The sequence below is a fragment of the Camelus ferus genome, chromosome 3 (assembly GCF_009834535.1).
Source record: "Camelus ferus isolate YT-003-E chromosome 3, BCGSAC_Cfer_1.0, whole genome shotgun sequence".
NCBI lineage: Eukaryota > Metazoa > Chordata > Mammalia > Artiodactyla > Camelidae > Camelus > Camelus ferus.
In genome coordinates this window covers 8,228,877-8,247,946 of record NC_045698.1, presented here as the reverse complement: position 1 = coordinate 8,247,946, position 19,070 = coordinate 8,228,877, and the positions used below count along the sequence as shown (strand labels likewise).

Below are 19,070 nucleotides of genomic sequence, written 5' to 3'. Positions count from 1 at the left end.
TATGCAGTAGGGCATGCGATAAATGTTCATTAGTCCCATTGTTTATTTTGCCCCATAAGAAGAGGAAACCGTGGCTCTAATAGCCTGCGTGACTGGCCAGTGGTCATGCAGCTAGTAAGGGACAAAGAAGTAGCCCAGGTGTCTGAGATCAGAGTCCTTACCCTTTTCTCTCTGTTTTGGGCTCTTTTGGGGTTCAGTGTTAACAAGGGAGGTAGGGGATTTGAACATTCAGTGAATTAAACAACTAAATGAAACGGCTGTTTAAGAAGAATCCACAGGTTGGATTTTGAAAGACAAATAAAGTATAGATCTAAGGATAAGAGAAAAACATAAGCTCATTTAACTATAACTTATATAATTATATGTTTTATTAGGGGCATTGAGAATGATGAATATTTATGGGTTAACAGAAAAATGGATTAACAGCAAACAAACTGGAATCCAATATCATATCTGGGTACTTAAGGGAATTTTGTATTTGGTGATCTTGGCGTCGTAAGTCACAGGCTAAAAGGTGATGGTTAGTGCACGATGTTGAAAACTGGCTCACTATTTGGAGAAAAATTAGTTTTATCTCAGTATCAAATTCTGTCAATTCATAATCTAGAATAGTATATTGAATAACATGAGGAAGATAAATCTTTCTTAAACGAGATCCACAAAGACCAAACTGTAAGTTGAGAATTGGATGTATTTGACTACAACAAAATAAAAGATCGCTACTTTGAGTAAGGACACCATGAACAAAGGCGAGATCTGGCACAGGGTAATTGCAGCATGTAAAACTGATGCAAGACTCACGTCCAGAGTACGCAAGGGAGTTTTGTACATCCACTAGGAGGGCAGAAAACACGAAATGCAAAATAAAAATGGACAAAGGAGGTGACTAGGCAAATCGTAGGGGGAAAACAGATGCTAAGACTTGTAAAAGTAAGTTACACCTTACTAGCATTTTGTGTGTCAACTTGACTGGCCATGGGTTGAGAGAACCCTGATCAATACACTAATAGTCAAAAATACTAATGAGAGCAGTAAGGATATGCTGCTTTATACCCGTCTACATGGGGGATACTTGAAAGTCAAATAATATTAAATCCTGGCGAGGATGTGGGCAAAGAGGCACTCACATGCCTTTGAAACAGGTGCAGACCCTTTGGAGCCAGAGGGCAGACAGTGCCAGGACCCAGCGTTTCCACCCCCGGGGTATAGGCAAGGGAGGCCTTCTTCCACAGGACCGTGAAGAGGCTCATCCCAGGAGTTAAGTCAAGCATTTGGTGTGGACACGGGAGCTGGAAGTATTCTGGTCTCCATCATTTGAGTCACGGATAAAGGAAAATGTGGTTGATGTATCCAGAGAACCATTAGGAAGTGGCTGGAAGTAGTGAACTGGATGGTTCCCCAAAACATAATGTTATTTGAAGAAAGTTTCTTTAAAGATGTATTATAACATGTCTGTGTTTTTAAGATTATACACGCAGAAATTCCACCTTTTATCTAATAGAGAAGATAAATAGGATGGGTATATATTTAATATGTTAGAGAGGATAGATTGAGGCAAGTGTGGCCAGGATGGGTGTGGGGGTAGAAGATGAACGGGAAAAAATAATAAAGTGAAATTGAACAAAAGAAGGACCTTGCAAAAGGCCACGTGTATGCCATGAACTAACGTGTGACCAAGACGCCAGTGACAAATGGACACACCAGGAGTCCTGAAAAGAAGGGGAGAAACCCGAACGAAACACCTACCTTAGCCGAGTGGTGAAGATCAGCACCGCAGTCCTAGGTCAGCCTCATGGTGTGGACCCTCGTTCTGATGTGATGAAATGGTCCCTTCCCTTCTGGGGACTTTCTCCCCCAAACCTACAATCTTAGCCTTATTTTGAAAAAACAGTAAGATAAATCCTGATAATGGACATTCTACAAAGCACCAGGCCAGCGCTCATCAAAACTGCCAGGGTCATCCAAAAAAAGAGAAGTCTGAGAAACTGTCCCAGCCAAGAGGAGCCCAGGGGACACGACAGCTAAGTGCGGTGTGGATCCTGGTGGATGGGTTCCTGGGACGGAAAAAAGACATTAGAGGAAAACCAAGGAAACTTGGATAAACTTTGGACTTTAGTTACTGCTAATGTATCAATATTGGTTTAATGATTGTGAGAAATGGGCTATACTAATATTAGATGTTAATAATAAGGGAAAAAACTGGATGCAGGGTATGTGGGGACTCTCTGTACTATTTTCTCAATTTTTCTGTAAAGCAAAAACTATTCTCAAAAGTCTAGTGTAATAAATAAGCGGGGGCAAGCACAGAGTTGGGTAACATGAAATTATTATATGCTGCACTAAGCAATTTGGAGGATACTTGGATGGTCTTTGGGAGCCTCTGAAGGATGGAGTTGAAAAATATAAATCTTAGGAGTCCTGTGAAGGCTCATGTGCAGAAGGAGCAGGGAGGGCATTGAAGAAGCCAGAGGAGACACGGCTGAGTGCCTGGGCCGGGGAGTAGCGGTGAGAGTGAATAGGAGGCGGAAAGAAAGACTCTAGAGCAGGGGAATGAATAGTGCTTAATCCCTGGTTAAATGGGGTGAGGTAGTGAAAGCAGGGGATGGTCCACTGCGGGGCTTTTCAAGTTCAAAATGGGATGTTGGGAAAGTTTACAAAAGAAAGGAAAACGGTTTAATTAAGTATATGAGACTAATTAAGGAAAAAAAAAAAAAGGAAAAAAAAGAATCTGATGAGAAAGTCACGAGTGGAAAGGAACAGAGGCAGAGCACTTTCCAAGCAGCTGGCCCTGAACGTGTGGCTGTGGGTTTTCTGGTCTTAACCACACAATCCTTAGGAGGCTGTCTTGTGTCAGCCGCACGATCGTTTCTGTTTGTAGCGGGCAGTGTCAGTGGACGGACTGACTTCTCTGAAGACACATCCAGGTTTCAGTGCCCTGTTGTTCCAGTACATGCGGCAGCTCCATCCCTGTCTGTTCTGAAAGTGAGTGAAGAGGGTCCTGGTTCCGTGTGCTTACTTCAGTCCATTTGTCCGACTTCCAGTGACGTGGCTGACCCAGCTGATGCTGGCCGGCCTTCTTCCTGGGTTCCGGAAACTCTTAGAAATCATCAGTAAATATGACCAGAAGATACAACACACAGCTTGTCTCCGAGGAAAGAAACGGACATCGGGTACCAGAAAAGGAGAACTTGAAGCGGATGCAGCTTAAACTCAACGCTTCGAGTTTAAGATCCAGATATAACCCAAGAGGAAAGGGGACAGATGCCAAAGGCCCACTACCGTAGACTGAATGTTTTTGTCCCCCCAGCGCCTCCACCCCAGGAAATTCATATGTTGAAACCTATTCCCCAAGGCGATGGTATTTACAAGTGAGGCCTCTGGGGACTAAAGGCCCCTTGAGGGTGAGGGTGGAGCCCTCATGAATAGGATTAGTGCCCTTATGAAAGAGGCCCCAGAGAGACCCCTCTCCCCTTCTCCTGCACGGGGACATGGCAGAAAGGTGGCCATCTGCCAGGAAGCGGGCCCTCACCAGCCTCCAGCCGTGCTGGCGCCCTGATCTCAGGCTTCTAGCCTCCAGAACTATGAGAAAGAAGTTTCTGTTGTTTATAAGCCATCTAGTACGTGACACTTTGTTGTAGCAGCCCGAACAGACTTGGAAATCCACCCAAAGAGAAGGACACGGTTTTAGGCTGGATGAGAAGGAGCTGGAATAGAGGCTTTGTGCAACGCCTGGAGACCAAAAGAACTCAGCTGTGGGAAGAGGTGGAAAGTCCTAACCTCTGGCCTGGGATCCACAAAGAGGCTTGCCCTCTCTGGGTTTGGGGTGGGGAACATCGTCTCCTTTGAGAAAGCAGACTTTGAGGGCAAGGTCAGAATTCACAGCGTGTGTGTCATACAGAAACCAGTGCTGAAAAAACTGCAGAAGTCCTCATCTGGAAACCCTGAGGACCCCAGCTTAGGCCCACGCAGCGCTTCTCTGCGCGGACTTTCCCCAAAGCTGCTCGTGCGGGAATCCCTTAGGAGAGAAGTGAAAACTCCACCAACAGTGAGCCCAGAGTTAAAAAATGTCAGTGACGAGACCCGTGAGTCACCGTGAAGGAGTCAGTGGTTTCAACAAACAAAACGATGAGCAGTCCAGGAATCTGAGTGACTAGAGCAAGCCGGAAGAAACAATAAAATAAGAGAGAATAAAATTTTTGAAAGGGCCAAATCGAATTTCTAGAAATGAACTAGTCACTAAAATTAAAGCCTCGTGGAAACGTTTGGCTGACTCAGGTGCTGTCTGTGTGCCCCTTGGATGTTTCAGGACAGCAGGTCAACCTGACAGACAGCGTGGATCCTGTGTCTGGACAGTGATCTGCAATCTTGCTGTTCTTTTGATGGGTCATCTCTTCTGTGGTTTACACCATGGAACCATGGAAATGGCTTCATTCTCCCCCAATTTTTATCCTGAGTGAGTTAATTTTGATTGAAAAGTCCCTCATAATCCCCTTTTAACACCAAGAGTGTCATCAGTGGATTTAATATTCATCTGAACGACTTTCTATTTTATGACCCACAATGATGAAATTACATTTTTCCTTTTGCCTTGACCTCCACTGGCCAGAAGACCTGGTTGATCCTCAACAAACTCCGATTTCAAAGGATCGTATTGCCCGTTAGGTTGCTCTGACTTCCTCCTCTGCAGGCGGGGGACCACCCTGACTGCAGGATGCCTGGCACCCGGGGAGTACCAGAGCAGTGCGGTTTTCTCCTGTTGGGCGCTGAGTCATTTTCTGTGTGTTGCCTTTGCCATTTCTTGGTGTAGATAAATGATTCCACCTTGGCGTTTTACACTGAGACATTTTCAACTCTAAATTGGAATTAATAAAAAAGTAAATTTATAAACATTTTAGTTAAAATAAGAAGAGTGGCATGGTATCACGAAGAGCTAACGTGTACTTTTAATCCTATTCTTTTTATGAACTAAATTTAAAGGTAGGAAGTTCATCTTATTCATCTTTATGCCCCATGAAAGCACCATGTATGTGTTAGATGCTTAAAGATACTTATTAAAAGTTTTAAATGCTTCTGCATATCTAAAAAAAAATGGAATGTTGGTTGGACAAGACAACACATTGGTCAGAATTCAGTGGAACTAAATTCCCAAAAACTACGGCTTAAATACCTTTAACATCTCTGTAAGTAAAGATTCTCCCAGGAACCCAATCACCTTATTAAAAAAAATCTAGTAAAAATGTACTTATTTATTTTTTCTACTTACTCATTTTTGTACATACATACACACACAGAGAAAACGAACTGAATTCTATTGCAAAGGCCAGAACGTATTACAAGTCATGTACCGTCAGCAGTATCAGACACTGGCCCAACTCTGAGAATAGGAACTGAAACAATAGCCATTTCCCCCAGAGACCCTCACACATGTCAGGACTGTCCTCAGCCCTGGACGTGTCCTAAGACTGGCCCCAGTGAGGCAGACAGAGAGAGAGGCTTCTCAAGGCTGGCCCATCCCAAAGCCAGGAGAACTAGAAGCCATGCAGGAAGGGGAAGGTGCGAGGTAAAGGAGGAGGCGATCTCATGATCTCAGTGACCTTCTGTCTGGAGTGGGAGCAGGTAAGCCTGGAGAAGCCTCTCCTCACCCTTTGATGGAGTCCATACTTGCTGGATCTGCAGACACTTCCTGCACATCGGGGCCATGGTTCAGACCTCCTACAGGCGATGGCGGGGCACCAGCCCTGTGGATTAGCTTATGCCCGCGCTCTTTGGATGGCTTCAGTCAGTGCCCTTGTGAATAATACCACCGTTGAGCCTGGACAGCAGGGTCTTTTTGTCAGCTTTGTACTCTTGCTATGTCCAGCCCCTACTTCATGACCACGCTCAGGATTCCTAGACCCCAGAAAGATTGTTGTAGCACCGTTTTCTCTCATTGTTCATTCTATCTGTGCACCATTTCTGCTGCAGTGTGTGGAAACCTGACTATCACATGGAATATAATTTGCTGGGGGACAAAAAAGAGGCTGTCACAAGGAATTGGTTGGTTGATGGGGGAAAGCAAGTGGATGAGAAGGCATCGGTCACTGTCATACTGCTGGTCTCACAGAACCAGCAAGGGCCTTGGCGATGTCATCTTGTCAGTAGCTTGGGGAGCTACGGGTAGGTACCCTCTTTAGCAAGTAATTGTTTAACCGTCGTTGTCAGAGGCATGATTTTTTTAAGTGCTTCAAATTAGAATGAAAGACGGTAGCTGATAATTTCAACATTTTGAAAAAGGAAGAGAAAGGAGATGAAATTTTCTGATTGTTCTTAGTGATTTTTGCACTTGGGTCTGTAGAACTTCCTCTAAATGTGTTGCGTCATAATCTGGTGTTGATTGGATTATAGATTTTGGAAAATATTAACTAGTCTGTCTGTTTTGCCAAGTTTTCTTCAATTTATTTTTCGAAGACAGTGGACCTAAAGGAACTCCTGAGTGAACTGACGGCGAGCATCAGGATACAGGATCCTGATAAAAGGTCCAGAGCTCAGTGATAGTCTCTCTTCCAATGAGCTACCTTCCAGGTGAATGGCTGTAGGAAAGGACAGTCTCTTTTTAAAAATTGTTTTATCTTTTGAAATTAGAGAATAGATGTTCCATAAGTTCATTTTTAGTGGTGCTCTTAAACTGTTTCCATAAAGTCTGCCATTAGGGAAAGGGTACTCAAACATGGCCATCTGCACTTGTGCATTGAAGTTGACTGCTATCTTCGACCACATTCTGTGTGAGGAAGCCACCATATGCCACCACAGCACCCACATTTTAATAATGAAATTCCAAGAAACATGAACAAATGCCAGATGGGTTTGGTCATCTTCTCTCCAATATTTTTGAAGAGGCTCAACTGGACCAGCCTGCTAAATTTTATTTAATCACTTTAATCGGTTTTAATATTTTCAGAGTGTGAATGATTCTGGAAGGAGAAACAGATGTTGTGTGATAGCTCTGAGTTTTTTGGGAGCCGCTACTGAAATAATTACAGATCAGGAACCGCATAGTCAAAAGTGATCTTCGTTTGAGTCAGTTTGGCAAAAATAAAGGTGACAGGAAAGCTGTCTCATTTCTGTGTGCTTAATCCTTACATTTGAAAATTGGGACACAGATAATGTGAGAATGTCCAGGTGCACAGTTGCTACATTGATTATGTTTCGAATTTTTACCATTTGCTAAAATATGCATATCCATCCATACAATTGAGAACAGCCCATTAACTGTATTTACTTTGTGAAAGTAACAACGCAGACGGGAAAAGAATGCAAAAAAAAGAACAATCTGGGATTTGGGGTATTTTCTACTATTTCAAGAAAAACTCTGAGTGAGCACACATAGTGAAAGAGTTTTTTTTTTTTAGAATATTTTACAGCTTAATGGGAAGATTAAATTTAGTTCATAGAAAGAATAGGATTAAAAGTATGCATTATGCAGACTAACAACATTGTTAACAGTAATTATGTGAAAATGTAAAATGTATTTAGTAATTTTTAACATAATTATTTAAGAAAAATATATCCTCTGAAAGACAAAAAAGATCTGTTGAGATGATTATGAAGTCTAAGGGAAATATTTTGGGAGGAAAAAGAGAGAAATATCTTTTTAATGAGGGGAAGCAAAGCATACAAGGAGAAATCATCTTGGGATCCCCACCTGTAGTCAAGGTAATTAAAGAAAGACTTCCTTCTTTCATGTTATTAGGAATTCATAGTAAATATAGTCACAATGAGTGAATACCTACATCAAACCCATGATTGAATATTCCTATAATTTTAGTTAATAAAGCATATGAGTCAATCTTGACTCTTTTTCTCTCTTAAACCTCATATTCTAGCCGATTACCAATCCTGCCATCTTACTTACATAATCTAGCCAGGAATAGTCATCTCTCACCACCTCCTTACCTGCCTGGTCCATGACCCCACTGCACATAAATTGTTACCTTTGCCCCATTCCCAGCCTCCCAGCTTCAGTTCCCCAGCAGTCTCTTCTCAACGCCAAAGTCATCCTGATCCTTAAAAGCATAAGTTAGATCACTTCACTACCTGGTTTGAATATGGCTAATGACCTTCAGGATACTCAGAGTAAACATCAAAGTTCCTGCAGTGCTGGACCACGCTCCACCTGGCTGGAACACGGTTGCTCCACTGAGCTCAGCTTCTGATGCTCAGCCCCTCCCTGAGCTGTAGGCACGCGGCCCTCAGGGTGCTCTCTACCCTCAGGGACACTGAAGATGTTCTTCTGTCTGCCTGGGGATCTCCTCGTGTCTCATCACCTGCTCCCTCTCACCATGTGCTCAGTGAAGACCCAACAGTACTTTATTTAGAACTGAATCGATGCTACATACTCCTGTTTCCTTGTCATCATCTTCTAGCACATTGTATATTTATTTACTTAGTTATTATCTTTTTCTCTCAACTACACAGGAAGGAATTTCTGTCTGTTTGGTTCACTACTGAATTTCCCAATACCTTGAAAGAGGCCTGGGCACGTTGTTGGGAATCAATAAATATCTGATGAATGAATGAAAAATCCACCATATTTTACAGTTTAGTTTTTCAATCATTTACTGAGATACAGTCTCAGAAGTGAATTTTAGTTCTGAGTCACCTCTACTTAACAAAAATTGACTCAAAATAATTAATTAAAATTGGTTCTAATTAATTTTGGCCATCTCTGTAAAGCTTGCCTCACCCATCAATTTAGGATGGAAAAGAAAACCGGAAATCGGTCTCTCTCATTTACAAATATTATTTTAATAAGGGAACTTTTCTGGCTGCTGAAGCTTAGCTTGACCTCATAAACATCTACCTCCTTTGCTCAGTGCTTTCCAATTCGTTCAAAAAACAAAGAGAAAAGAAATTGAGTCAATGTTGGCTATTTGCATGACAAAGAAAAAAAAGGATCCTTAAAATTAATTTTTTTAATATTGTAAACACATCTGTATATGCTTTCTTGAGTATCTAGTACAGCTATGCAAAGGGTTTGTATTCTGACTTAATGCTGGAAAAGGATACGTCAGAAAGTGGAAGATGAGAACGATGCCAAGAATTGCTTCTCTCTCTAACTTGCTAGGATGGAGTGAGCACCAGTGATTTCTTGAAACACATAACTGGGAACTTGTTTATAAGCCTGAGCAAACGAATGAGATTTCTGGTGTAAATTTCTTCTAAAAATACAGGTGAAAGATACAAAAAGTGGTTGTACCAAAAGCCAAAACATCTAAAAAGTAAATAATAAGCCTTTCTTAATAGATTTAAGGATATTTACATAACCACACGGTTTAAGGGATGGATGGATGGATAGTCTCTTACTTCTTCAGACACTTATAAGTACATTTTCAAGTTTTGTGCATAATTAACATGAGAAATCACCCTAGGAGTGTGCCATCTACCAAAAATAGGGTTATTATTTGAATAAATTTTCTAACTTGGCCAGAAGCAATATAACATAATTACAGTACACTTGAAATGAAACGGCGAAGTGGGAGCATTTAAATTGGCAAAGCTATTATGTTGGACTTGTACGATTAATCTTTGTGAGGAATGGCAAACAGATTTTTAATGAGATTTAAATGTAGGACTAAGATTGATGGATAGTCCACACTTGGTATCAAGACTGAAGAGCAGGCAAACACCGAGAGGGGGAGATCCATGCAGAGTCCACATGGGACCCGGGCAGTTTCTAGGTAGTTAATTTTGTTGTCCTTTGGCTTGTTTCCTTACACTGTGGTCGTTTATTTGCTGTAGACCAAAGTTAAGAAACACATAGATTGGAATTGTAGCAGCTCAGTTCTTTGATGACATCTGTAATTATTTAAAAAAAATGCTTCATGATATAAAAGTCAGTTATGTTTCCAAGACCCAGTAATGGAATCTGTTTCCCATTTATATTTCTAACTTCATTTTTTTCATTTGATTTTTTTTTTTTTGCTTCAGTTTTCATGTTGACATGTTTTTCCCTCATTGTAGCCTATTTCAATATCCAGCTTATTATTCTGAAGGAAAAGAATTAAATAGTACGTTTCCTCCATAAATGCATCTCTACTATCCTAAGACCGCAGATGGTGAAGATTGCCCACTGCCATGCCAGAAAATGGGCAGTGAGGAACAGGGAAGCCAGGAGAGGCCGAGGCCAAGGATCATGCTGAGAGAAGTTTGGCAGATATCAGTGCTTTGTAATAGATCAAATCCAAACTGAGTGCCAGGAAGCCACGCCTGCCTGGAGGAGGGAAGGCAGAGCACCGTCGCCCTCTGCCCAAGACGTCGTTGAAAGCGAGGTTTGAGTAGCCTGGACTTTACAGTGAGGACTATGCTCTCTCTAGCCCTCACGTCTCTGCTCTTGGCCTAGAATCATGCTTTCTGTTTGGTATGAGTGGGCACAACTTGCAGAAGTGGGTTTAGATGTCCCTGGGTTACAGTGAGGAGCAGGGTGTTTGTCAGCAAGGTCAAATTTCAGTGACCCTCTGTGGAGGTCTTGAAACCACTTGCTATGGTCTGAATGTTGGTGTCTCCCCCCAAATTCATAAGTTGAAATTGTAACCCCCAATATGATAGTATGAGGAGATTTGGAGGTGGGGCCTTTGGGATCCACTGAGGTCATGCGGATGGAGCCCACAGGAGTGGGATTAGTGCCCTCATAAAGAGACTGCAGGGAGCTCCCGCATCCCTTCTGCTTTATGACACATGAGAAGTCCGACCCGACCATGCTGGCAGCCTGACCTCAGACTTCTACCCTCCAGCACTGTGGGAAATAGACCTCTGTTGTTTATAAGCCACACTGTCTGTGGTATTTTTGTTCCAGCAGCCCCAATGGACTAAGACACCACCATGATCTAGTCACCCTCCTGGGGTGTCAGTTACCTCCTGCCCTTGTCTTCCTCTGTTAGCATTTGTTAGTTCGGCCCAGACCTCAGGACTCGGTATAACCAGGGTAGCAAATAACAATGAAACACTGATACTAATATCCCTTTACTCTTCTGCAAATTTTAAAGCTTTTCCATGAATTCGTGTAGATGCTACACAGCATCTCTCAGAAGCAACGACACAGTCCTTATTTCTTTCTCATCTAAAATTATTTCTTGGAGAATAATTCTTGAGTGCAAGTATTTGAATGCTTTAGCGCATCACTCTCTTGTTTCCTTACTAGCTGTTGGCTCAATGGGAAAAAGTCCATTCCAGTTTTGAAGTTCAGTGATTTTATTATACAAGTTCATGGGGGCTAGAGCATGCTCGAGATGAGTTAGGTCAGCCACGTTGAAAGGGCAGGGGAACAGACTCCACAGCAACCTTGACCCCTTGTCTCCAGGCTTAGTCCACCCCTGGGAAAAGTCAATCACAGAGTTCTTGAAGCCGGACTAGCAGAGACACTCCTAGATCTAGTAGCTAAGAGGTTGACGAATCGCCTCTGACTCTTAAGTCCTGGTGGATCTCCTCCTGCCGGTCCTGTTTCCCACTCTTTGGATTTATTTTTACATTTAGTCTCAAGTTCTTGTGAAAGGGCTGGGTTTGGCCTGAGGTTGGGACTGTTGTGCCTTATGCACAACATGCACTTTGCATGCATATTCGACCTCGTGCAGATGAAATTTGAAAATCCTTCACTTTATTGATTCACGCATGTCGATCCAACACATATTTATTTAGTGGCACTTTTGTGCCACAAACTTCTAGAGCCTGAGATTCAGCAGTAAACAAAACAAGCAAAGTTCCTGACTTCATGAAGTTCACACCCGCGGGGGGAGAAAGAAAATTGAAGAGCCGGTAAAGAACAATGAAGCAGAACAGGGGGAAAGAGTAAAGGAAGGGGTGCTATTTTATATAGAAGAGTCAGCTAAGGTGAAATGATATTTGAGCAGAGCCCTACAGGGCTAAGAGAGCGAGTGAGCTGTGTCTGAGGGAAAAGTACTAGCAAGTGCAAAGGCCCTGAGGCACTTACTGGAGACCAGCTTGGCTGGAATGAGGGCCAGATTTAGGGACAGCTAGAGAAACGCATCAAGGCCACTTCTGGGGATAGAACATTAGTCAATTAATGGGGGCAGCATAGTAGAAAAAAGTAGAAAATGTATATTTTGGGTTCTCATACATACACTTCTCAGCATTAAAATATGAATAAAATCCATGTCTCAACATTTAGGTTATTCTGATGTAAATCAAGCTCAGACATTGGCTGGGCAATTAAGAAAACACGTGACAAATATTAGCCATAAATTCCAAGCTTTCTTCTTTGCTTTATTCCACTGACTTCCTTCCCCAGGTCATCTATTTCCTGCTCCTTCTTAGAGTATTGTTTCCTGAGATAGCGCTGTGCTCTGAGTGAGATGAAGAGCTTTTATCAGGCTGTGAGTGAGGAACGTGTCTCACCCATGTTGGAGGCGCCCTCCGACTGTATTTATAGAGTGGACTTTTGAGGGCAAGAGGTACTGGAAGCAAGACCGTTAAATCTGTTGTCAGAGGGGCCTAAGAGCCTTGTCCATTCCAGTTGGGTGATCTTGTCAAAATGATGGGTGATTCTTGTCAAAATGATGGGTAAATATTATTGTTTGAGAAAGCTTCAGCTGCATCAAAATTCAGAGCATAAACTTTGCAATATTGCAATATCTTCTGAGATTGCTTGAGGTATTAACCATCAGACCCTTTGTCTGTACGCAGGCCACGAGGTTTGTGCAAGGTGAGGAATAGAATGCAGAATCTGAATTCATTTGAGGGGACTTGCAACACGATATTCACCTAAATGTATATGTAAAGCCATAAATATTAAACAGAAACACAGTATTGACCACCTACACTCTGGCAAGTGTGCACACAACTCCTGTGTGGCTTAGAAATTATATTAGAATGATTTTACTGTCATTGTCATTTGTTTCGAAGTTTTAAATGAAGTCTCTTCTCATGTCTGTCTGCAAGTATGGGGACTCATGGTATGTGCAGAAGAGGTGCTTTCCTTGCCTGGTGGAGGAAGAAAAGAACTATCTGGAAACATTTTCCATTCTGAGAGAGAGGTTATCTCACAGTATATGCCCACGAAGGACAGGAAGGTTGGGCAGCTTTGAGTCTATCACCTTATCTGTTGTTTTTCTTCTTGGCTTTGAAAAAGTACAAAAAAGATGAATATCATTATTTTGCAATATATTGTAGTTAATTAGACAAAGCGATAACTTTCCATTGACTGCTGCCAAGTAGAACTTAAGACATTGCTTATTTTTTTCTAAAGTGGCAAATTTACGACTGTCTCCAGAGATAAGATTTAAATGAACATCTTAGGACTCTGGTCGTCATGTTTGGAAGACAAAGTTTTTTTTCTCACTGGCAGCATTCCTGTCCTCTAAATAGTTGACGCTTTTTAACTCTGTAAACCAAGTAGGAAGGTAACAATAATAAAAACAAAACTTACAATATCTACTTCATCCGTGTCAAGCCCTCTGCTAAGCACTTCCCATGTATTGTCTCATTTAACTTTTACCTTCTTTCTTTTTTATAACAAATGTTTGAGTCAGACCAGTAATCTCTACCACATAAACGAACAAAGTTGAACAAAGTGACATGGCTCAGTTAAGGACACAGTGTTTGCATGAAGAGCTAGTTTTTGGAATCAAGAAACCCAATGCTTTGCTGTTATGCATATGAATCACTAAATTCAAATGATCTCTGTGAAACTGAAGTTTCTAGAATTGTGCACTCTGGTAGTTTTTTTTTTTTTTTTTAAACATGGTCTTTTATCACATCCTTTGTTCTTTCCACAGTGAAGATCCACATCTGATCTCCTGGACTGGGGTGGAGATGAAAATAAGATAAAAGTTAGGAGCAGAACTGGTCTGCAACTCAGTTAAGCCCACTGGTTTGCAGCAGGAATGCTAAGTGTGCCTTCTGAGTCCCCAAGATCCATGGCCATGTCACAGAGCAGCTATTCATGTCTTGCAGAACACTGCTCCCCGGTCCCAGTCAGGGAAATGATGAACTAAGACGTAGGATTCGCTGGCTCTCTGATTCACTTCCCCGTCTTTTCACCTGTGTCTGCTCAGTTGCTGAAGTTTGCATTAAGGGAGTTTCACATTCACACATGCACCTGGAAGCCGCCCAGCCATCAGGGCCGCGTGGAAATGCACGTTAGACAACTCATCCCCGCGCATACTTTCCGGGGTCACAGTGTTCCCATTTTTCTCATGTTACTCAGAACCCCCCAGCTAGTTTGGACTTCGCTGCCATCCCTGTGTCTGTAAACTCGACCGTCCATGCTTCCTTCCATGCGTCTGTGTTGGGCTAGGAACCACTCTCTCGTGGGACTTAGCTGATAGGTTTCCATTCCTTTGCAGATCCACCGTCATATTTTTGAACTTTGAAGTAAGAAAAGTCTCAGGGATTTCCCCAAGTGTACACATTGCTGCAGATGGGAGAAAACGATGGGGTCAAAGGTTGAAGGGCATAACAAGATGCTGTTTATTCAGCACCAACTAAATACCAGATTGTTTGCCTCTTTATGTGTGTTATTAGCTTGTTTAATTTTACCAGCTCTTTGAGGACTATGACATTAAAACTTGCCCATCTAGTAAACTACAGAATTCGAACAGGGTTGCAGCCTGGGGATCAGATTCCAGAGCAAGTAACACGGTGCTGTTTTGCCTCTTCTCAGCTACTATGATTACATTTCTAAGGGGCTTCAGTCAGAGAGATGACCGTGGACTCCAGGGGGCAGATGAAATGGGTTGGAAGCAGATGTCTTAGCAGTGGAGACAGATAAGGAGATGAAGGGTCATGTTTTCGGATCTTGGAGTCACCAAAAATGTTGGCAAGGGTCTTTTCTAAGGGAGGCTGTGAATGTGCCTAAATTCCTGTGACAGAATTGAAAGGTGGCCAAAAGAGCCTGCATTTGGAGAATAATCAATTATGGCCCTTAGGAGCTAAAGCGTCTCTTAAGGGTAAATCATCTCTTCTTTATCAACGAAGAATCAATGAGTATTCTAATTTCTTAAGAAGAGAATGTGGAAAGAGTGCCAACTGTGGAGTCAAGAGCCCTGGTACCACCACTGACCAGCTCTGTGACCTTGAACAAATGATGTCATTTCTTTTGATCTTAAAAATGTGCATAATACTATGAAGGATGTCATATGAATTAATGGCATGCCCACTGTCATGCAAATATAATGTGAGTTAATCTTGCTTCTCCATCGGGGAGCTAATATATACATAACAATGCCACTTCTGGAAAATTTTAAGTTTTGGCATTATCTGTACTTAAGTTCTCCTAGACCTTTATTCTGGATAATACCCTTGGGAAAAAGTAGCCTGTGATAAAATTTTTAAATAACAGAGACTAATGAAGGCTACCTTCCCTTCCCAGGTATTAGGGTTCAAATGTAGAAATGTGCAACTAAATGCTCGAGAAGAATTTTCTCTACTCACATGTGACTCGGCTCTCTGCTGGCTCATGGCACCTGTGTCTAGTAACCCCAGATGTGAGACCATAAATCTGTGCATCATTTCCTGTTGCTATAAAGAGAATATTGGGAAAAACTGGAGGCTTTCCCTAAAACGGGTCTCTGATACATGCTTGCCACGCCCTATTTTGTGCAGCAAACGTGCAGAGCGAGCCTATTTTTACACGTGGGTCAAACCAACAATGCTGTCTCCTTGATGCACGGAAGAACACCAAACACAATCCTTCTTCCCGTGGGGCATATCAAGCAGAACAGAACCCATTAAAATCTATTGCCCAGATGATTGAATTAGATTCCAAATGAGTGATGGTAATAAGTGCGCATTTGGCCAAGTGGTTAAAGACAGAAATAGAATTTGCAGTCTTGTGGATGCTGTACTGTGCAAAGACCAATTCATAACAGTGGGTAAAAGTTCCGTTGCCTTTCACTGTATTAATTTAGTGGCATTCATTTTCCTGGCATACAAAAAGTTTCATTTTTTCCCCTAAATAAATAAAGTCCCATTGCCAATGGGGAAGGTTTATGCTGACAGAATCTGGTAGCATTTAAGTAATCTTGTGTTGTTTCGCAAAGGCGCTTGAGCAAGCAGTCTTGGTTTGGATGGAAAGCAAAATGCTAAACTCCTATCATATGTGATCACTTTAATTCTGAGCGGAACAAACCTTCCTTGATAAGCATTAGTTACCATTATTTAAAGTGAAAAGCCGTTTTTTCTCACGCCCTTATTTTTCTCTCCTGTTCGAAATGGAGGATCACTTCTTGAATGACAAGATGATTGATTCTTAAACTAACGCATCAAAAACTGAAAGGCACAAAGGAGGAAGGAAGGAGGAGGGAAGGATTCCCACAGAACTCTCTAAGCTGTCTCTGAAAGAGACTTCAAATGTCACCTCTTGCCATTTAATTTGAAATTTTTGGTGGATACTTAGAAATCTAAACCCAGATCAGTCTCATCATAAGACCGTACGGGTGTGCCACCTCTGTGTCAGACAGTGTGCGTCACACAAACATACGTGGTTTGGACACATTAATTGCACCAACAGTGGGATGTTCATGGTCATAACTTGTGATAAAGTGACCTGGAAAAAAATTAGAAGGCGGTCCAGAAAACAGTGTTATTATTACTCTTACCTGGTGAAACAGAGTTCTTTGTACCATGCTTCACCTTGGAAGCAAACGGAAAATAATACTTATTTTCTTTTCCTTCTCTGCATCTCAGTAAAGCAGCCTTTAAAGTCTATGTCAGTTCCACATTTCAGTCCTACCCTTGGCCTTTTTTTGTAATTCTTATTTTTCATTGAAGTGTAGTCGATTTACAATGTTGGTTTCTTGTGTACAGCAAAGTGATTCAGTTATGCATTTACACACATATATATTTTTTTAGATTCTTTTCCTTTACAGCTCATTACAAGAAGTTGAATATAGTTCCCTGTGCTATACAGTAGGTCCTTGTTGTTTATCTATTTTATGTATAGTAATGTGTGTCCTGTTAATCCCAAATCCTAATCTATCCCTCCCCATCCCTTCCCACCTGGTAACCAGTTTATTTTCTATGTCCATAAGTCTATTTCTGGTTTGTAAATAAAATATGTATTTTTTTTTTAGATTCCACATATAAATGACATCATATGATATTTGTCTTTGTCTGACTTACTTCACTTAATCTCTAGGGCCATCCGTGTTACTGAAAATGGCATTATTTCATTCTTTTCTATGGCTGAGTAATATTCCATTCCATACACACAGACACACACACACACACACATACCACAACTTCTTTATCTAGTCATCTGTGGATGGACATTTATGTTGTTTCCATGTTGTGGCTCTTGTAGATAGCACTGCTGCGAACATTAGGTACATGCGCCTTTTCAAATTAGTTTTCTCCAGATATATGCCCAGGAGTGGGATTGCTGGATCATATAGTAAGTCTATTTTTAGTTTTTTAAGGAACTTCCATACTGTTCTCCACGGTGGCTGCACCAATTTACATTTTCACCAACAGTGTAGGAGGATTCATTTTTCTCCACATCCTCTCCAACATTTACTATTTGTAGACTTTTTAATGATGGCCATTCTGATTGGGTGAGGTTATATCTCATTGTAGTTTTGATTTGCATTTCTCTAATAATTAATGATATTGAACATCTTTTCATGCAGCCTGTTGGCCATCTGGATGTCTTCTTTGGAGAAATGTCTGTTTAGGTTTTCTGCCCATTTTTTGATAAGATTGCTTGTTTTTTTTGGTATTAAGCTGTATGAGCTCTTTGTGTATTTTGGAAATTAGTCCCTTGTCAGTCACGTCATTTGCAAGTATTTTCTCCCATTCTGTAGATTGTCTTTTTGTTTTGTTGATGGTATCCTTAGCTGTGCAGAAGCTTTCAAGTTTAATTAGGTCCTATTTGTTTCTTTTTGCTTTTATTTCCATTACTCTCAGAGCTGGTTCAGAAAAAATATTGCTGTGATGTATGTCAAAGAATGTTCTGCCTATGTTTTCCTCTAGGAGTTTTATAGTATCTGGTCTTATATTTAGCTGTTTAATCCATTTTGAGTTTATTTTTGTATATAGTGTTAGAGACTGTTCTAATTTCATTATTTCACACGTAGCTGTCCAGTTTTCCCAGCACCACTTATTGAAGAGATTGTCTTTTTCCATTGTGTATTCTTGCTTCCTTTGTTGTAGATTAATTGACCATGAGTGAGTGGATTAATTTCTGAACTTTGTATCCTGTTCCTTTGATCCATGTGTCTGTTTTTGTGCCAGTGCCACACTGTTTTGATTATTATAACTTTGTAGCATAGTCTGAAGTCAGAGCACGTGATTCTTCCAGCTCCATTCTTCTTTCTCAAGATTGTTTAGGCTATTTGTGGTCTTTTGTGTTTCCATACAAATTTTAACATTTTTTGTTCCAGTTCAGTGAAAAATGTCATTGGTAATTTGACAGGGATTGCATTGAATCCATATATTGCCCTGGATAGTAAAGCCATTTTAGCAATATTTATTCTTCCAAACCAATAATGTGGTATATCTTTCCATATGTTTTTGTCATCTTCAATTTCTTTCATCAATGTCATAGTTTTTGGAGACAAGTCCTTTGCCTCCTTAGGTAGGTTTATTCCTAAGTGTTTTATTCTTTTTGATGTGATGGTAAATGGAATTGTTTCCTTAATTTCTTTTTCTGATATTTGTTGTTAGTATATAGAAGTGCAACTGATTTTTGTACATTAATTTCTTACTACAAATGTTTGAGTAGTGTACAGAAACTGGCACTATGCGTTCTTCTTAAATATACTGAGAAAAACCAACAAAAAACAGATGTTCCATCTCTATCTTGTCCAGCTTAGACCTGGAAAGCATTAAGTACTTCCAACTTCAATGTCATGATGCAAAGGGAGAGTTAAATCATTTGCCAGCATTCTGTTTCCTGGTACTCAGAAAATTTCTCTTATTTGTAAGAGAGAATCCAAAAGATTACCTTTCTCAAAAAAAAAAAAAATTTGTTACTTTTCTCAAAAAAGAAACTTTCTGTTATTGATATTCTATTATATTATATCTTAAGAGTGCATAGCATGGAGAAATCAGCAGAATTCTCTAAACAAAAATTACATTTG

General features: G+C 41.0%; 1 protein-coding gene across 3 annotated transcripts in view; it reads left to right on the top strand.

The window, feature by feature from the left end:
- CTNND2 (catenin delta 2) overlaps positions 1-19,070 on the top strand; it is an 886,845-nt gene that overhangs the window by 396,867 nt on the left and 470,908 nt on the right. The gene's annotated exons all lie outside the window — the stretch shown is intronic.